This window comes from Papio anubis, chromosome 8 (genome assembly GCF_008728515.1).
Source record: "Papio anubis isolate 15944 chromosome 8, Panubis1.0, whole genome shotgun sequence".
NCBI lineage: Eukaryota > Metazoa > Chordata > Mammalia > Primates > Cercopithecidae > Papio > Papio anubis.
Window position 1 is genome coordinate 119,486,867 of NC_044983.1, and position 14,121 is coordinate 119,500,987.

Here is a 14,121-nt window from a genome sequence, read left to right on the forward strand (position 1 = left end):
ATAAATGTGATAATAAAGTTAAATTCTTGGCATACAGTGAGTGCTCAATAAAGGATATGAAAACCTAGACCTGTGGCTTGGGTCTTGCGTGATAATCTTCTGGAAATCGACAGCTATTTTCACAAGCTTAAGACACGCTGTTTCCTCTCTCCCTTCCTCTTTTAAGGCTGTAAGACATCAGTAGGCAGGGTTTGAGGTCCAGCCTAGCTACGAATTGGCCATATGACCTTGTACAAATGACTCACGTGTTAAGGATTCAGTTTCTTTATCTGCAATATAGTAGTAACACTTCAGTGACCCCAGGCAGCAAGTTCGCACTCCTGGGCCCCCCGGGCTGTACATGGGACCAGGCACTGTGGAGCAGGAGGTGGCGCCTGTCGTGGGCGGATGGCGGGGTGCGTAGGGGCGGGAGGTGGCACCCCTCGAGCATGGCAGACTGCAGGACCTGAGCCCTGCCCCGCGGGGAGGCAGCTGCTAGCCAGCGATGGGAACGGAACAGTGCCGCCGCAGCCTCGGCCCCTGGCAAAGCGCTGGGCAGCTAGGGAACATGGCCCTGGAGGGGCTCTGCTCGGCCCTCAGAGATGCACGAAATGTTGGAATCAAGCACATTCCTGCCATCCAGTGTGACATTTCGGTTCAAACCAGCGATGGAGGTCGTTTTGCTTTACCAAATTATCCTATCTCATATCCAAGCAAGGAGTGTATCTACATTGTGGAAGCTGCTCCATGTGAAAGAATTGAGTTTTGATGAACATTATTATTATATAGAGCCATCATTTGAGTGTCGGTTTGATCACTTGGAAGTTCCAGATGGGTCATTTGGTTTCTCTCCCCTTATAGATCGTTATTGCGCAGCATGAAAAGCCCTCCATTAATCAGATCAACAGGGAGATTCATGTGGATTAAGTTTAGTTCTGATGAAAAGAACTAATATTCATTTATTCCAGATCCAGACTTTACTTACCTAGCAGATTGTGGGTTTGAGCTCTCGAGAGCAGACGGAATAGTGCACTCTAGTCAGGTAGAACAAGAAGAGAAAATAAAACCTGGCCAAGTCATTGATTGCATCTGGACCATGAAAGCCACTCCAAAAGCTAGGATTTGAGGTTCCTAGATTATCAAATGGAGCGCTCAAATAAATGCAAGAGAAACTTTGTTGCAGTCTATGATGAAACCAGTTATATTGAAAACCTGAAGGCCAAGTTTGGCAGCACTGTGGCCAGTGACGGAATGCTTAAAACAGGAATAGGAGTGATACAAGTGTGGGCAGATCAAGGTCGTTGGCTTAGCAGGTTTCAAATGCTCTTTGCTTCCTTCATTGAGCATAACACATACTGTTTATCCACCCACCCATCAATAGGCATTTTGTCTGTTTCCACCTTCTGGCTATTGTGCGTAATGCTGCTGTGAACTTTGGTGTGCAAGTAACTGAGTTCCTGCTTTCCATTCTGTGGAGTATAGAGCTAAAAGTAAAATTGCTGGATCATCAGCTCCCTGCACAGGCAGCACTGTCTTTTGACATAGCAACATGTGCATCAATAATCCTTTAGTCTGTAATGGTGTCCAAAATTGTGCATATCCTTGGGATGAAAACCATTGTAAAGAAAAGAGAAAAGGCAGGACTATTTGAACAAAACACTGAAACTCATGGGACAATTATTGGCATTACTTCAGAGATTGTCTTAGTCCTTCTCATTATTGCTGTTTTAGTACAAGTGAAACAGTCTCAAAAGAACGTCATGGCTTACGAAACTGCTTTTCATAAAACCGGGTTCCAAGAAATGTTTGATCCTCTTCATTATGAACTGTTTTCGCTAAGCGACAAAGACATTTCTGCAAATCTGACAGACTTGTCAGAAGAACTGAACAACTACCAGAAGACGTGGCGCTCCTCCACCACCTCCCAGTGCATCCATGACCACCACTGGGGGTCGCTGACCTCCAGCATCAAACAAAGCAGGACCAACCTCAGTTCCATGGAACTTCCTTTCCGAAATGACTTTGCACAACCACAGCCAATGAAAACATTCAATAGCACCTTCAAGAAAAGTAGTTACACTTTCGAACAGGGACACAAGTGCCCTGAACAGCCACTGGAAGACTGAGTAACGGAGGAGATTCCCTGTGAAATTTATTTCAGGAGGCAAGAAGATTCTGCATAAGCGTTCATATCCATTGAATTCTAATCTTCTGCTAAAGGTGATGTGAATTCTTAAGTGTGTACATACGCAGCCTCCAGGGCACCATACTGTTTCCAGCAGCCAACCCTTTTCTCCTGCCGCAACTACGAAGACCTTGATTTACCATTAATCTATTGTATGGTGATGTTTTTATTCTCTCAGGCTGTCTATATATGTTAAACCAATCAAGGAACTTACTCTATTCGTGGAAACAATAATCATCATCCATTGCTTGGTGTCATAAAGCACCACCAGTTAAACAGTATTGGAAGAGGTGGTTAGATGGAGCCAGGTTTGGGCTGCCTATTAGTTTTAGCAAGGGGGAATACTGCTCTTGACTGATACAGCTCTGTCAATATTCTGATCCCACGATACACTTAAAAAAAAAAAAAAAAAAGACATAGTAGTAACAGCTATTATTTAATAGGCCACATTCCCTGATGAGTATATTAATGCACTATATAATTTAATCTTCCTAACCCTGTGAGAAAGGCATTTTCCCCAATTTAGATGAGAGGTTTAGTAGCTGGCTAAGGTTACTCTGCTAGTGACTTACCAGGTCAGAATTCGAACCCTGAGCAGCTAGGCTTCACAGCTGATGCTCTTTTGCCTTCATCAGCCTCCTCCCCATGGCTGTCCCTCCCATAGGCCTTTCGTGTGAGCATAGAGATTGTGGCTGTGAAACTACTTTCTGTGTTGTACAGAGACAGAACAAATTCCAGTTATTGTGTGATGTAACATGCTGGCTCCCTATCTTCCCTCCCTTTGGGGCCCATCTCTTAACCCACAAGAACCCCAGTGAAAGGAATCAGTTGAGAAACCTATTGCTCTGTCCCTGAACAGCTTCCCCCTCTGGATCTGAGATAGTTGTCTTGGGAACCAAGCAAATTCCTTGCTCTCCGCTCTGAGTATGGGCCGGCTGGTAGGGCTGCCAGAGATGGGCTTCTGCTGGTTTATCAGGTGCTGTTGGCCTTGGTGGTTTAGAATACTTGAAGACTGGGGAGGAATCAAGAGATGTGGGGTAGTTTAAAAAAAAAAAAACTCAGAAATTTGGGTAGAGATGAAAACCAGTCAGGAAGACCATCAAACTCAACCTTGACTCTGAAGTTCCCAGGCAGAGAAGGGGACAGGATGGAACGTGGGAAGATCAGAAAGAGGAAGAAGAGACAAAGTAAAGGTGGGAGTCAGAACGCAGCAAACTCCTACTCAGAGAGTATCAGTGCCAGGCTCGTAGAGGAGGGTGGGGACCTTGGGCATAGGCAGAAGGAGCTGCCAAGACACTAAATTCACCCAGATAGTCAGGCTCGATTCATCATTGCTGCTTGTACCACCCCCTTAAGGGACCTCAGGACAGTCAGTTTTGATGGGAAGCATGGTTAGGGCTTCAAGAGTTCCTCAAGGGCTGGTGCCAGGTGTCTAGTTAAAGTGTGGGGAAAGGGAGGATGGTGGAGCTACAGAGGTAAAAGCGAGCAGAGGGAAGATAGTACACTAGCACGCCTGCTCCATGACTGCCAAAGCTGGTTCCAGTGAGAGGCTTCATCTTTGACCTTGATTCAGCCTTCACTGAGCCAGAGCCACCAACTCAAGTCACACCCTGTCCTTAGGAAATCTACCAACTTGTTGCAAGAATCACAAGCCATTACTACCCAAATTCACTGATTTTCTAATGAATCTCCCCAGCAAAGAAAAATTTCTCTCATGTTTCAATTCACAATATGCAAAGCACTCAGTTCATGTCTGATAATACTACAATAAGCTACATTACACTAAAACCCAACCTAGCATCCGTATCAAAAACCCTTAGTTTTCTCATTGATTTAAAGGGATCTGCACATCAAGGCACTTGCGTGTTGGAGATGGGACTACAAATACCCATTCCCCTTGCCTCCAGGTTGTAATCAGTTGGCAACGGGCACAATGAGCCAAATGGGGACCAGAGAATTTATTGTCTCAATATCAGCAAGGATTCTACCACTCTCAAGGTCATGGTTTTCTAGTAAACTGTCTCCCTCCCCTGCTCTGAATGGAAGGTAGATGGACGAGCATAGCAGGACTAACTTATTAGCCAATCCACTGCTTTGTCTTTTTGCTTTAGGTGCTGCTAAGGCAGGCAGGGAATCGTGTGCTCATGAGGCTCACTGTGCCTGGGCACAGATCCAACAGGAAGCAAGAGCCCTGAGATGAATGAGCAGTGACCTTAGCACATTAACCTTGCTCAACAGAGCAACATGGCCACCAAGTACCAGCCTCCCACCAGCTCTCCAGGACCGAATCAGTCTTGCTTTCTGCTGATGGGTTGGGAGGAAGAGATAGAGGTAAACCTGCCATCCCAGTTCACCTAGAACTGAGGTGTTCTCAAGATGTAGGGGTTTTCATGCTAAAATCAGAAAGTCCCTAGCAAATCAGGATGCACTGGTCACCACCTTCCTTAAGCCTTGGCAATGTGTCCCTCCAAAGAGAGGACAGAGTATGAAGAGAAGAAAAGAAGGGCTTCTCCCTAAAGTGGTTTTAGTAGCAACCATAGGCTGATGAGAACTGGGGTAATTAGTGGATTGTGTGTGGGTGTGGGGATGAAATTTTAGATGTAAATACAATACCACCTTAATATTACTGCTGTCTGTGTGGTGGAACTACGGGTGATTTTTACATTCTTTATGCTTTTCTGTTTTTTCCAAACTTTCTACGATAAACATCTGTAGCATGGTAATCAGAAAAAAGGAACTCAACTATTTTCTTTTTTTTTTTTTTTTTTTTGAGACGGAGTCTCGCTCTGCCGCCCAGGCTGGAGTGCAGTGGCCGGATCTCAGCTCACTGCAAGCTCCGCCTCCCGGGTTCACGCCATTCTCCGGCCTCAGCCTCCCGAGTAGCTGGGACTACAGGCGCCCGCCACTGCGCCTGGCTAGTTTTTTGTATTTTTTTAGTAGAGACGGGGTTTCACCGTGTTAGCCAGGATGGTCTCGATCTCCTGACCTTGTGATCCGCCCGTCTCGGCCTCCCAAAGTGCTGGGATTACAGGCTTGAGCCACCGCGCCCGGCCGGAACTCAACTATTTTCAAACAACAGGAATAAAAAGAGAAGACCAGTCGTTTAAATAATAAAACCCATTTTTAAAATGTGATCCTTTGATCACTTTCTCCTGTACCCCAGATGGGGGTGAGAGGCAAAGTTATATTTATTAACCAGTGCAGAACAACCAGTAAGGAAAATGAAAAATGGATTCCAAATTTACCCCATGTAGTCTTTGGATACCCAGTGGTAGCATCGCGATTTTCCGGAACTGTCTATTTCACCTCTCCTTCTTTATCATAATTGACAGTGACTGTTTAATCTTGATTCTCCCCAAACTCACACCACATTATCCTCTTCCTCTCCAGGTTCTTTCATCGAATTGTAATGGTGATTTAATGTTATGCCCTTGATTTAGATAGCATTACTTTTTGAGCAAGCATGGCTGAAAATACAATTTTCTCTATTGTATTCAGACCCCTTTCAAGGAATTAATGTTGGAGACTGAGATGACAAATTTTTTATTCCCCTTGCCTCCAGGTTGTTACCAGTTGGTAATGACACACGGGGACCAGATAATTCATTTTCTCCATAGCAGCAAGGACCTTATCACTCTCATGGTTGTAGTTTTCTAGTAAACTCTCTCCTTCCCCTGCCCTGAATGGAAGGTAGATGAATTTGCTCCATTACCTGCCTAACTAAGGAGAAAATCTAAAGAGACAGACTCTTGGTCCCAATTCAGCACCTTCCTGAATGTATAGTTTTAAGTGTTCCCAAGACTCAGCTTCTTTGTTCCAAAGGCAGAACTGGGTGACACTTCTCCAAGTTTCAGAGTGCCCCTGGGAGGCTCAGTCAAAAACAGTGAGCATAGAAGCACTCTGTATGCTATAGAATGCTATACAAAGATTTCAACGTATTTATCAAGGGATTGATCATTTTGCCTTAGGTGCCAGGAAACAGAAACCAAATCAACCAGAAAATAAAAACATTTATTCATTCATCCCTCCATCCAAAACACATTTCCTTCTCAGATGAATAAGACGATCTAACCTGGGGCTGAGCCCAAGGCACAGTACACAGTGATACTGCGGGCTTCCAGACCATCTTCCACCCACTCCTTTTAGTTCCGGGCTCTGGGTCCCTATGAGACAAGTCTGATCACCACTACGTTTGAAAAGCAAAGCTTTAAACCACTTTTCCACTGCTAACTGATAGAAAGTCACATTTTTTTTCCCTTTTATCCAAGGGGAAAAATAAACACTGTAAAAATGACAAAAGTCCTTGAAGCAGAAAACTGGACTCAGAGCTAGAAAAGACAGACAGTAAACACCCGAACTAGCTGGGAGGAAAGATCTCTAAAGAGTTTCTTCAGGGCATCTCCCAGAGAGACTGAAAATACACCTTTTGAAAATGAAGCAAGTGGGTCTCATGCCCTTCATATACATTGATTGCAAACTTTCTTTCAGACTCTGTCTTGGTGCAAAGAAATCATTAAACACAGACACATGCTTAGCCAGAGGAGCCTCCACTTCTAGAGTACTGAGGCTGAGGGAAGACAAGGATGACTCACTTCCCCATGGACCAAGTCCATTTCCCAAGTAAGCAACATCCCGTATAATGTGGGTGGCTGCTGGAAAGCCATCTGGATCCCCAAATGACACCACTTATCTCAGCCCCTCCTTGTCCCACTCCAACCTACCTTACAAATGTCTGTAACTCAACCCCCTTGTGATTTCACTCGTTTAGGTTAAGATATATCCCTGTTATACCATCCACTCCAGGTGTTGGCAAAAGTGAGCAGAATTTGGCAAGCCAAGTTCCAGGCATTTGCAGGAGCAAAGGAGTTAGTAATGAGTCATTGAGTTAGATGTCTGTGGAGAGCATGCTGCAGCCTAGTGGTTCTCAAACTTCTGCATGCCTCAGGATCTCCTAGAAGGCTTGTTAAAACACAGACTTGGCTAGATAAGGAGTTTCAGGTTCAAAGACACATATCCTCAGCACTTGGAGGCTGGTTCTTCATTGTTTCATGCATCTGATGTGGCTCCTGAGAAGTTGATGGCACTGATTGTACCCCTTTGGAGGTAATCTGCTTTTCCTTTATGGTAGCTGTTAGGTTTCCCTTTCGGGGCTTATTCTGAAGCAGTGCTACATTGTGCCCAGGTTTCAATTTTTTTTTTTTTTCCAATTCTATTTCGTAGATTTTTTTTTGTTCTGAGAGCTCAAGTCTTCCTTCAGTTCTGGGAATTTCTCAGGCAGTAAATTTTCGCATGTCATCTTTCCAGCACCTTATTTTATCTTTTTTTAAACCCCTATTGGAGGTATGTTGTATCTTCTTGCTCTGTCCTCTACTTATCTTTACTTTCATCTTTTCTACCTCTTTATCTTTTTATAATTAACCTTAGAGTTTACAGATTTACTCTTCTATAATCTTCAGAATTGCTGCACTTGTTAAAATAACAAATTAACTGCTTGTTCTTGCTTCATAATCACTGTCCTTGTTCAAAAATCAATGAATTTTATTCATTCTTTTATCTCATATAGATTATTGAATACATTCATTTAAGTGCCTGTCCCTAATACACACACTGCTGATGGTTTACTGTTTTCTTTCTCTGTTTCTGACCTATAGAGATGCCCCTATATTATTTTAGAAGGCTGTTAAGTATTTAGTAATATAGTTATTTCTATGTGGTTTTGAAACAATGCCATTTATCCTATGCTCAACCGATCATTTTGGGAGCATCATTATATACTCTCAATCCTTTTCAGTTCCCAGCAGCTGCCTCCAGCATCCTCCAACCAAAGTATCTCCAAAAGCCCAGAGAATACTTTGCAAAATACATATGGCTGTCCCTTAGAGAAACCTCACAGTTCCCATCTCTGTTCTCTCTCTGTATTCAGGAAGCATAGTGGACAAATGGGTGGTCTAGATAGATGCTTTTTTATTTTCTGAGTTCAATTTAATATAAAAGGAAGAAGAGGAGAGAAAATAAAGCCATTTATTCAGGCTCCTGTTTGAGGTGAATAACAGTTTCTATTTCTCACTTCTTACCCACACTGTAACATTTATCTCAGGAAAATCAAATCCATAGATTACCAACTGATCTATGCTCCATGGGGCAGGCTCAGTTTCATTCACAGCTGTATCCCTTGTATCTAACATGGCTGTAACCTATAGATTGAATGAACCACCTTAAGAAGGGAGCAAAATATGTTTTATTAAATCTATTTCTTGATTGAGCAAACTAAGGGTCAGAGTCACAGCCAAATATTACAGGAACTAGGATTAGAACCCAGAATTTCGGACCCTTGACCCAATTCAACACATCCCAGGAGAACCAATACAACTTACATTGATGATTTGTTGACTAACAATTCCTCAAAGGCATGAACTGCATCTTATTCATCTATGTGCTCATAGGAATACGTAGAAGCTATTCAATAAGATGCTTGTTAGATTATTATAATTAAATTACTAAGATTAATTTTCCATTTGTTTCTTGATATTTTTGCATTCATGGAACATCCTGGAACCTAATGATGATATTAAGAACCCTCTCCCCCAAAAAATGCACATCTGTACATACACATGACACACACAAAATTTTGCATCAGTTTCAAAGGTCCTCCAAACTTCTAAAGCTGGGTAGGATCTTAAAATCTCCTTTCAAAGTCTTGAAATTTTAGGGCTTATAAGAGGTCTTAAAGATTACTGATTTCAATTTCCTTATTTTATACATGTGGAAACTGAGGGCTAGAGATAGGAAGTTACTGGTAGATTGATCCTAGAGTACATGCAAGGAAGGCCTGGGATATCTACTTTTTGGAAACCCTCAGAATTAACTGGATAAAGAGACCCTCCACCTCCCTTGGACATGGACTTTGCTCAGAACTGCTCTCCCTACCCTCATCTTCCTGAGCTTCCCATTGGCAGAAGGGACCTATCCAAAGTCTGACAGCCAGAAGCTCTGAGACTAGGACCCAGGTCTTCTTGTTCCCAGCCCGTTGTCCTTTCCATGACAAACTTGATCTCCCAAAGTCTTTCAACATCTTCTCCCTCTCAGCCAGTTTCTCCCACCTCACCCTTCCTTCTGGGTTCTGCTTTCATTGGGTGCTTTCTTACATGACATTCCCCCCTTTTTTATTAAAAAGGAATCAAAATCTCAGTTCATCAAGTGAAAAACAGATTAGGATGCTTGAAACCAAATTTACTTGTATATTTCCAATGCAATGCTCCCTAAATCAAACTCTTTACAAGTAAATAAATAAATCATGACATGTCACTTATTCCAATCCTGACAAAACAACAACATAAATAAGACAAAGTAATGGGACTGGATAACACGTGTCATTTAAAATCATGTCCCGAAAATGTCACTAGAGGGTTGGGTAAATCTTTGTTAAGCTAAAATAAATTAAATGCAAATAAATAATATTTAGGGAGAAATATGGGCACAAAGCAAAATTAAGTTTGCTATTGATAACATGCTGTGATTACATCAAATGAATTGACCCTTCCCAATAATAAAAATTGTTAACTGCCTCAGAACTTTAATTACATAATCACCAATAATGCAGGTTAATTCCATTGAATTAAAAAACAATCAACTACCAAAACAAAATTATTTTTGGAGTTCACCCCTGCAAGATCTCAAAAAATATATAAAAGACCAAATATTTCTGAGTGTTTGGACAGTGTTGGAACTCAGGTCTTAGGGCAGGGCAATGACTTCTCCAAGTTATATAGCAGTAAGTTATACAGGCTATGAGATGAGGCCATGACATCTGTGAATTGTTTTTTCTGTAAATAATAACATGATAATGATGAGTTTTGCTTCCAGCAATACTGACTAGATTGTTTTGGACCAACCATCCTGCTGAAGACGATAAAAAGAAAACCTAAACAAAATATAAAGAATGCCCATGAAAGCATCAGAAAGTTACTGAGGCAAAGAGCTGACAGGACAAGATCCAGCAAAGCCTGAAGTAAAGCCAGAAAGTGCAGCTCCTTTACCGCTCAATTTGGTTGCTGATTCCAAAAGCAAAAGTTGAGCTTCCAGGAAGCTGGGTAGAGTTTTGGGGATTCTCACAAGACTAGAAATAAAATAAGGCTTACAGCTCTCCCAAAAGGAGCAGCTTTGGAAAATACTCAAGACTGTTAGTTGGAAAATATGAAGGGCTGATATTTAGGTGTTAACAGCAACCAGGAACTAGAACATCCCTGCCAAGGACTGAGGCTTCTAATAATTTAATCCCTGATTTGATTAAGGTGATCCACTCTTTGCTTAGTTTTGGAAAGGTCCAACAGTGAAACAAGAAACAAGTGTGATAAAGAGAAAACGAACGGCAAAACATTAAACTTAAACTCGGCCATGTGAATAATTATATTAAATAAAAATGAACCAAACAACACTATAATTAAAAGGCAGAGATTGTCAAACTAGATTTTAAAAGGCAAGATCCAATTATATGCTGTCTATAAGACATGCATTTTAAACACAAGAGCACAGATCATTTGAAAGCAAAAGGATAGAAAAGATTTTACGAAAAAATAAGCATAAGAGAACTGTTGTGTTTCTATTAAGACCAAAGTAGGGAGCGGAACCAATGCCTGGCTGGGGGAGCCGCCACTGAGGTGTCCCTGGCCAGCATCCTTCCACCCACTCGCAAGCATGGGGAACATCTTCACCAACTTCTTAAAGGGCTTTGTTGGCAAAAAAGAAGTGCCCATCATCACGGTGGGCCTGGATGCTGCAAGGAAGACGTCAATCCTGTACAAGCTGAAGTTGGGCAAGATTATGACCACCATCCCCACCTTAGACTTCAGTGTGGAGAACGCGGAGTACGAGAACATCAGCTTTATCCTGTGGGATGTGGGTGGCCAGGACAAGGCCACCACCACTACTTCCAGCACACACAAGGCCTGATCCTCGTGGTGGACTGCAATGACAGAGAGCTCATGGACGAGGTCCAGGAGGGGCTCGTGAGGATGCTAGTGGGGTCAGTCTTGGGATGCTGTCCTCCAGGTGTTCACCAACAAGCGGGGCCTCCCCAACACCAGGAACGCAGCCGAGATCACAGACACGTTGGGGCTCACTCCCTATACCACAGGAACGGGTACATTCAGGCCACCCGCACCATCACTGGTGACAGGCTCTGTGAAGGACCGGATTGCCGTCCCAGCAGCTCCCAAACCGGAAGTGAACACGAACCCCGGTCCTCTCATTCCTCCCCTTGCCTTCCACTTTACTCCCATGTAGCAAATGTGTAGTTCATGTGTGAGTGCCAGAAGCTGCCTCCGTGGTTCAGTCACCATATGCATCTCACTGTGCTGTAAATGTGGAAGACATAGACTTTGGCCAGTCTTTTTATTTTATGTAAATAGTTTTTATTTCCAATGCAGCAGTTTCTGGTACTCCTACGCAATATTACTCAGCTTTTTTTTTTTTTTTTTTTTTTATGGTAAAAAGTAAAATCAACTCACTGTTCAGAGCTGGGGAGGGATGTAGGCCCACAGGCATCTGGCCTCCAGGAGTCACCGTGTAGGGAGAGCGGGATGCGCCCCTGGCTTTTGAGATGTGTTGAGATCCATTTTGGTGGTTGTTTATTTTTGTTTTGTTTTGTTTTGTTTTTTTGGAGATGGAGTCTTACTCTGTTGCCAGGCTGGAGTGTAGTGGTGCAATCTCAGTTCACTGCAACCTCTGCCTCCCGGGTTCAAGTGGTTCTCCTGCCTCAGCCTTCTCAGTAGCTGGGACTATAGGCATGAGCCACCACACCTGGCTAATTTTTGTATTTTTAGTAGAGATGGGGTTTTCCCATGTTGGCCAGGATGGTCTCAATCTCTTGACCTCGTGATCCACCCTCCTCGGCCTCCCAAAGTGATGGGATTACAGGTGTGAGCCATCGCGCCTGGCCAGGTGGTTGGTTTTTAACCAGAACTCAGTGCATTTTAAAAAACAGCTAAAAATCCAAGCCAAGAAAACTTGACCACATGGAAAGGAGAGAGACCTGCCTAGCCAAGGTTTGTAGTTGTGGCCTGGATGTGGGTTGCCAGCTCAGTCGTTCCCCTCAGGAATGTGAGGCAGTAGAGTGGCAGCCCACAGTTCTGCATGGTCACAATAGAGATCCCCACAACTCGCTTGTCCGTGGGTCACCCTGTGTTCCACAGCCTTGTGCTTGTCCTGTGCTCCCAAGGTTACTAGGGGCCAGGCTTGGAGCTCATGGCCATCTTACTCTCCCCCAGAGGCTGAGGCCCCCACCTGCCCACCTGCCCACCTGCCCACCTGCTGTGGCCAGCTCGGGGGATGCAGGGCCCCACTGTCCCTTAGTCAGCATGAGGGCCAAAATGGGCCCTTCATCCCCAGCATTCACGCTTGCTCAGACACATGGGCGAGATGTCTGGGGCCTCACTGGCAGTAGCAAGTGAGAGCTGGGCAGGCTGCCCATCTAAACCCACAGCCCCTCAGGAGCACCCATCTCCATGTGTGATGTAGCTTGCTCTCTCTCAGCCTGCAGGGGTCTCATCTACCATCGATAAAGACGACTTCTACTTGGTTCTTTTGTATTTTGATAAACACTGAAGAAGCTGGAGCTGCTAAATTTATCTTAGGGAAAACATTACAACTGGTCTATTTGGTGTTATAGAACCTCTTACTGCTTTTAATACATGATTGGTAATCAACAGTTTTGTATATTTGTCCTCTGTTTTCATTCTGACAAACGAGCACTGTAATTATAGCTATAGAATAAAATTGCCTGGGCATGGTGGCTCACTCCTATAATCCCAGCACTTTGGGAGGCAGAAGCAGGTGGATTACTTGAGCCTAGGATTTCAATGCCAGCCTGGGCAACACAGGGAGATCTTATCTCTACAAAAATTAACAAATTGGCTGGGTGTAGGGGCGTGTGCCTATAGTCCCAGCTACTTGGAAGGCCAAGGTGGGAGGTTTGCTTGAGCCAGAGAGGCCAAACCTTCAGTGAGCTATGAGTGTGCCACTGCACCCCAGCCTGGGTGACAGAGTGAAACCTTAATTATTGAAAAAAAGTGATCAAAGTAGGTATCAAGATAAAGAGGAATTACTAGAGATAAAGAGGGACTTTATTTTCTAACTTTTTAAAAACTAATTTTTTTTTTTTTTTGGAGACAGAGTCTTGCTCTGTTGCCCAGGCTGGAGTGCAGTGGCGCAATCTCGGCTCACTGCAACCTCCACCTCCAAGGTTCAAGCGATTCTCCTGCCTCAGCCTCCTGAGTAGCTGGGATTACAGGTGTGCACCACCACGTCGGCTAATTTTTTGTGTTTTTAGTAGAGACGGGATTTCACCATGTTGGCCAGGCTGGTTTCGAACTCCTGACCTCAGGTGATCCAAGTGATGGGATTACAGGCAGGAGCCACTGCGCCTGGCCTAAAAACTAATTTTCTAATTCCTAAATACTGAAAGTGTCAATTCATCAGAAAAAAATAACAATCCAAAATAAATATGTACACAAATCACAAAGGTTCATTAAGCAAAAACTGACCAAAACTGAAAGAAAAAATAGAGAAATGACAATATTTGAAAACTATAACCTCCTCTTTTGGTAGTTAGTGGAAGAATGAACAACTACTATCAATACTGTCAAGCAATTTTAATTAAATGACATTTGCATTATTTATACCCAATTGACAACAGCAGAATACAGATTATTTTCTAAGGTATGAGGAATAGCCACCAAGATACACCACATGCTTTTCCATAAAATAAGTCTCAATACATATTAAAATATTAAAATGTTACAGACTATGCTCTTGGCCAAATTGAAATTGAAATTAATAACAATCAGTCTTCTAGAAAATCCTCCAAGTACTTGGCAATAGGAAACATACTTCCAAACAAGCCATTTGTTAATAGTAAAATTATAAGATGTTTTTGGCTGAATAATTTAAAAAACATGTCA

The 14,121-nt window shown here is 43.2% G+C and overlaps 2 pseudogenes; both read left to right on the top strand.

Annotated features, from left to right (window-relative positions):
* Positions 1-277: 277 nt before the first annotated feature.
* On the top strand, positions 278-2,186 carry LOC101019189 (annotated as a pseudogene).
* An 8,529-nt stretch (positions 2,187-10,715) lies between these two features.
* Positions 10,716-11,457, top strand: LOC116276310 (annotated as a pseudogene).
* The last annotated feature ends 2,664 nt before the right edge of the window (positions 11,458-14,121 follow it).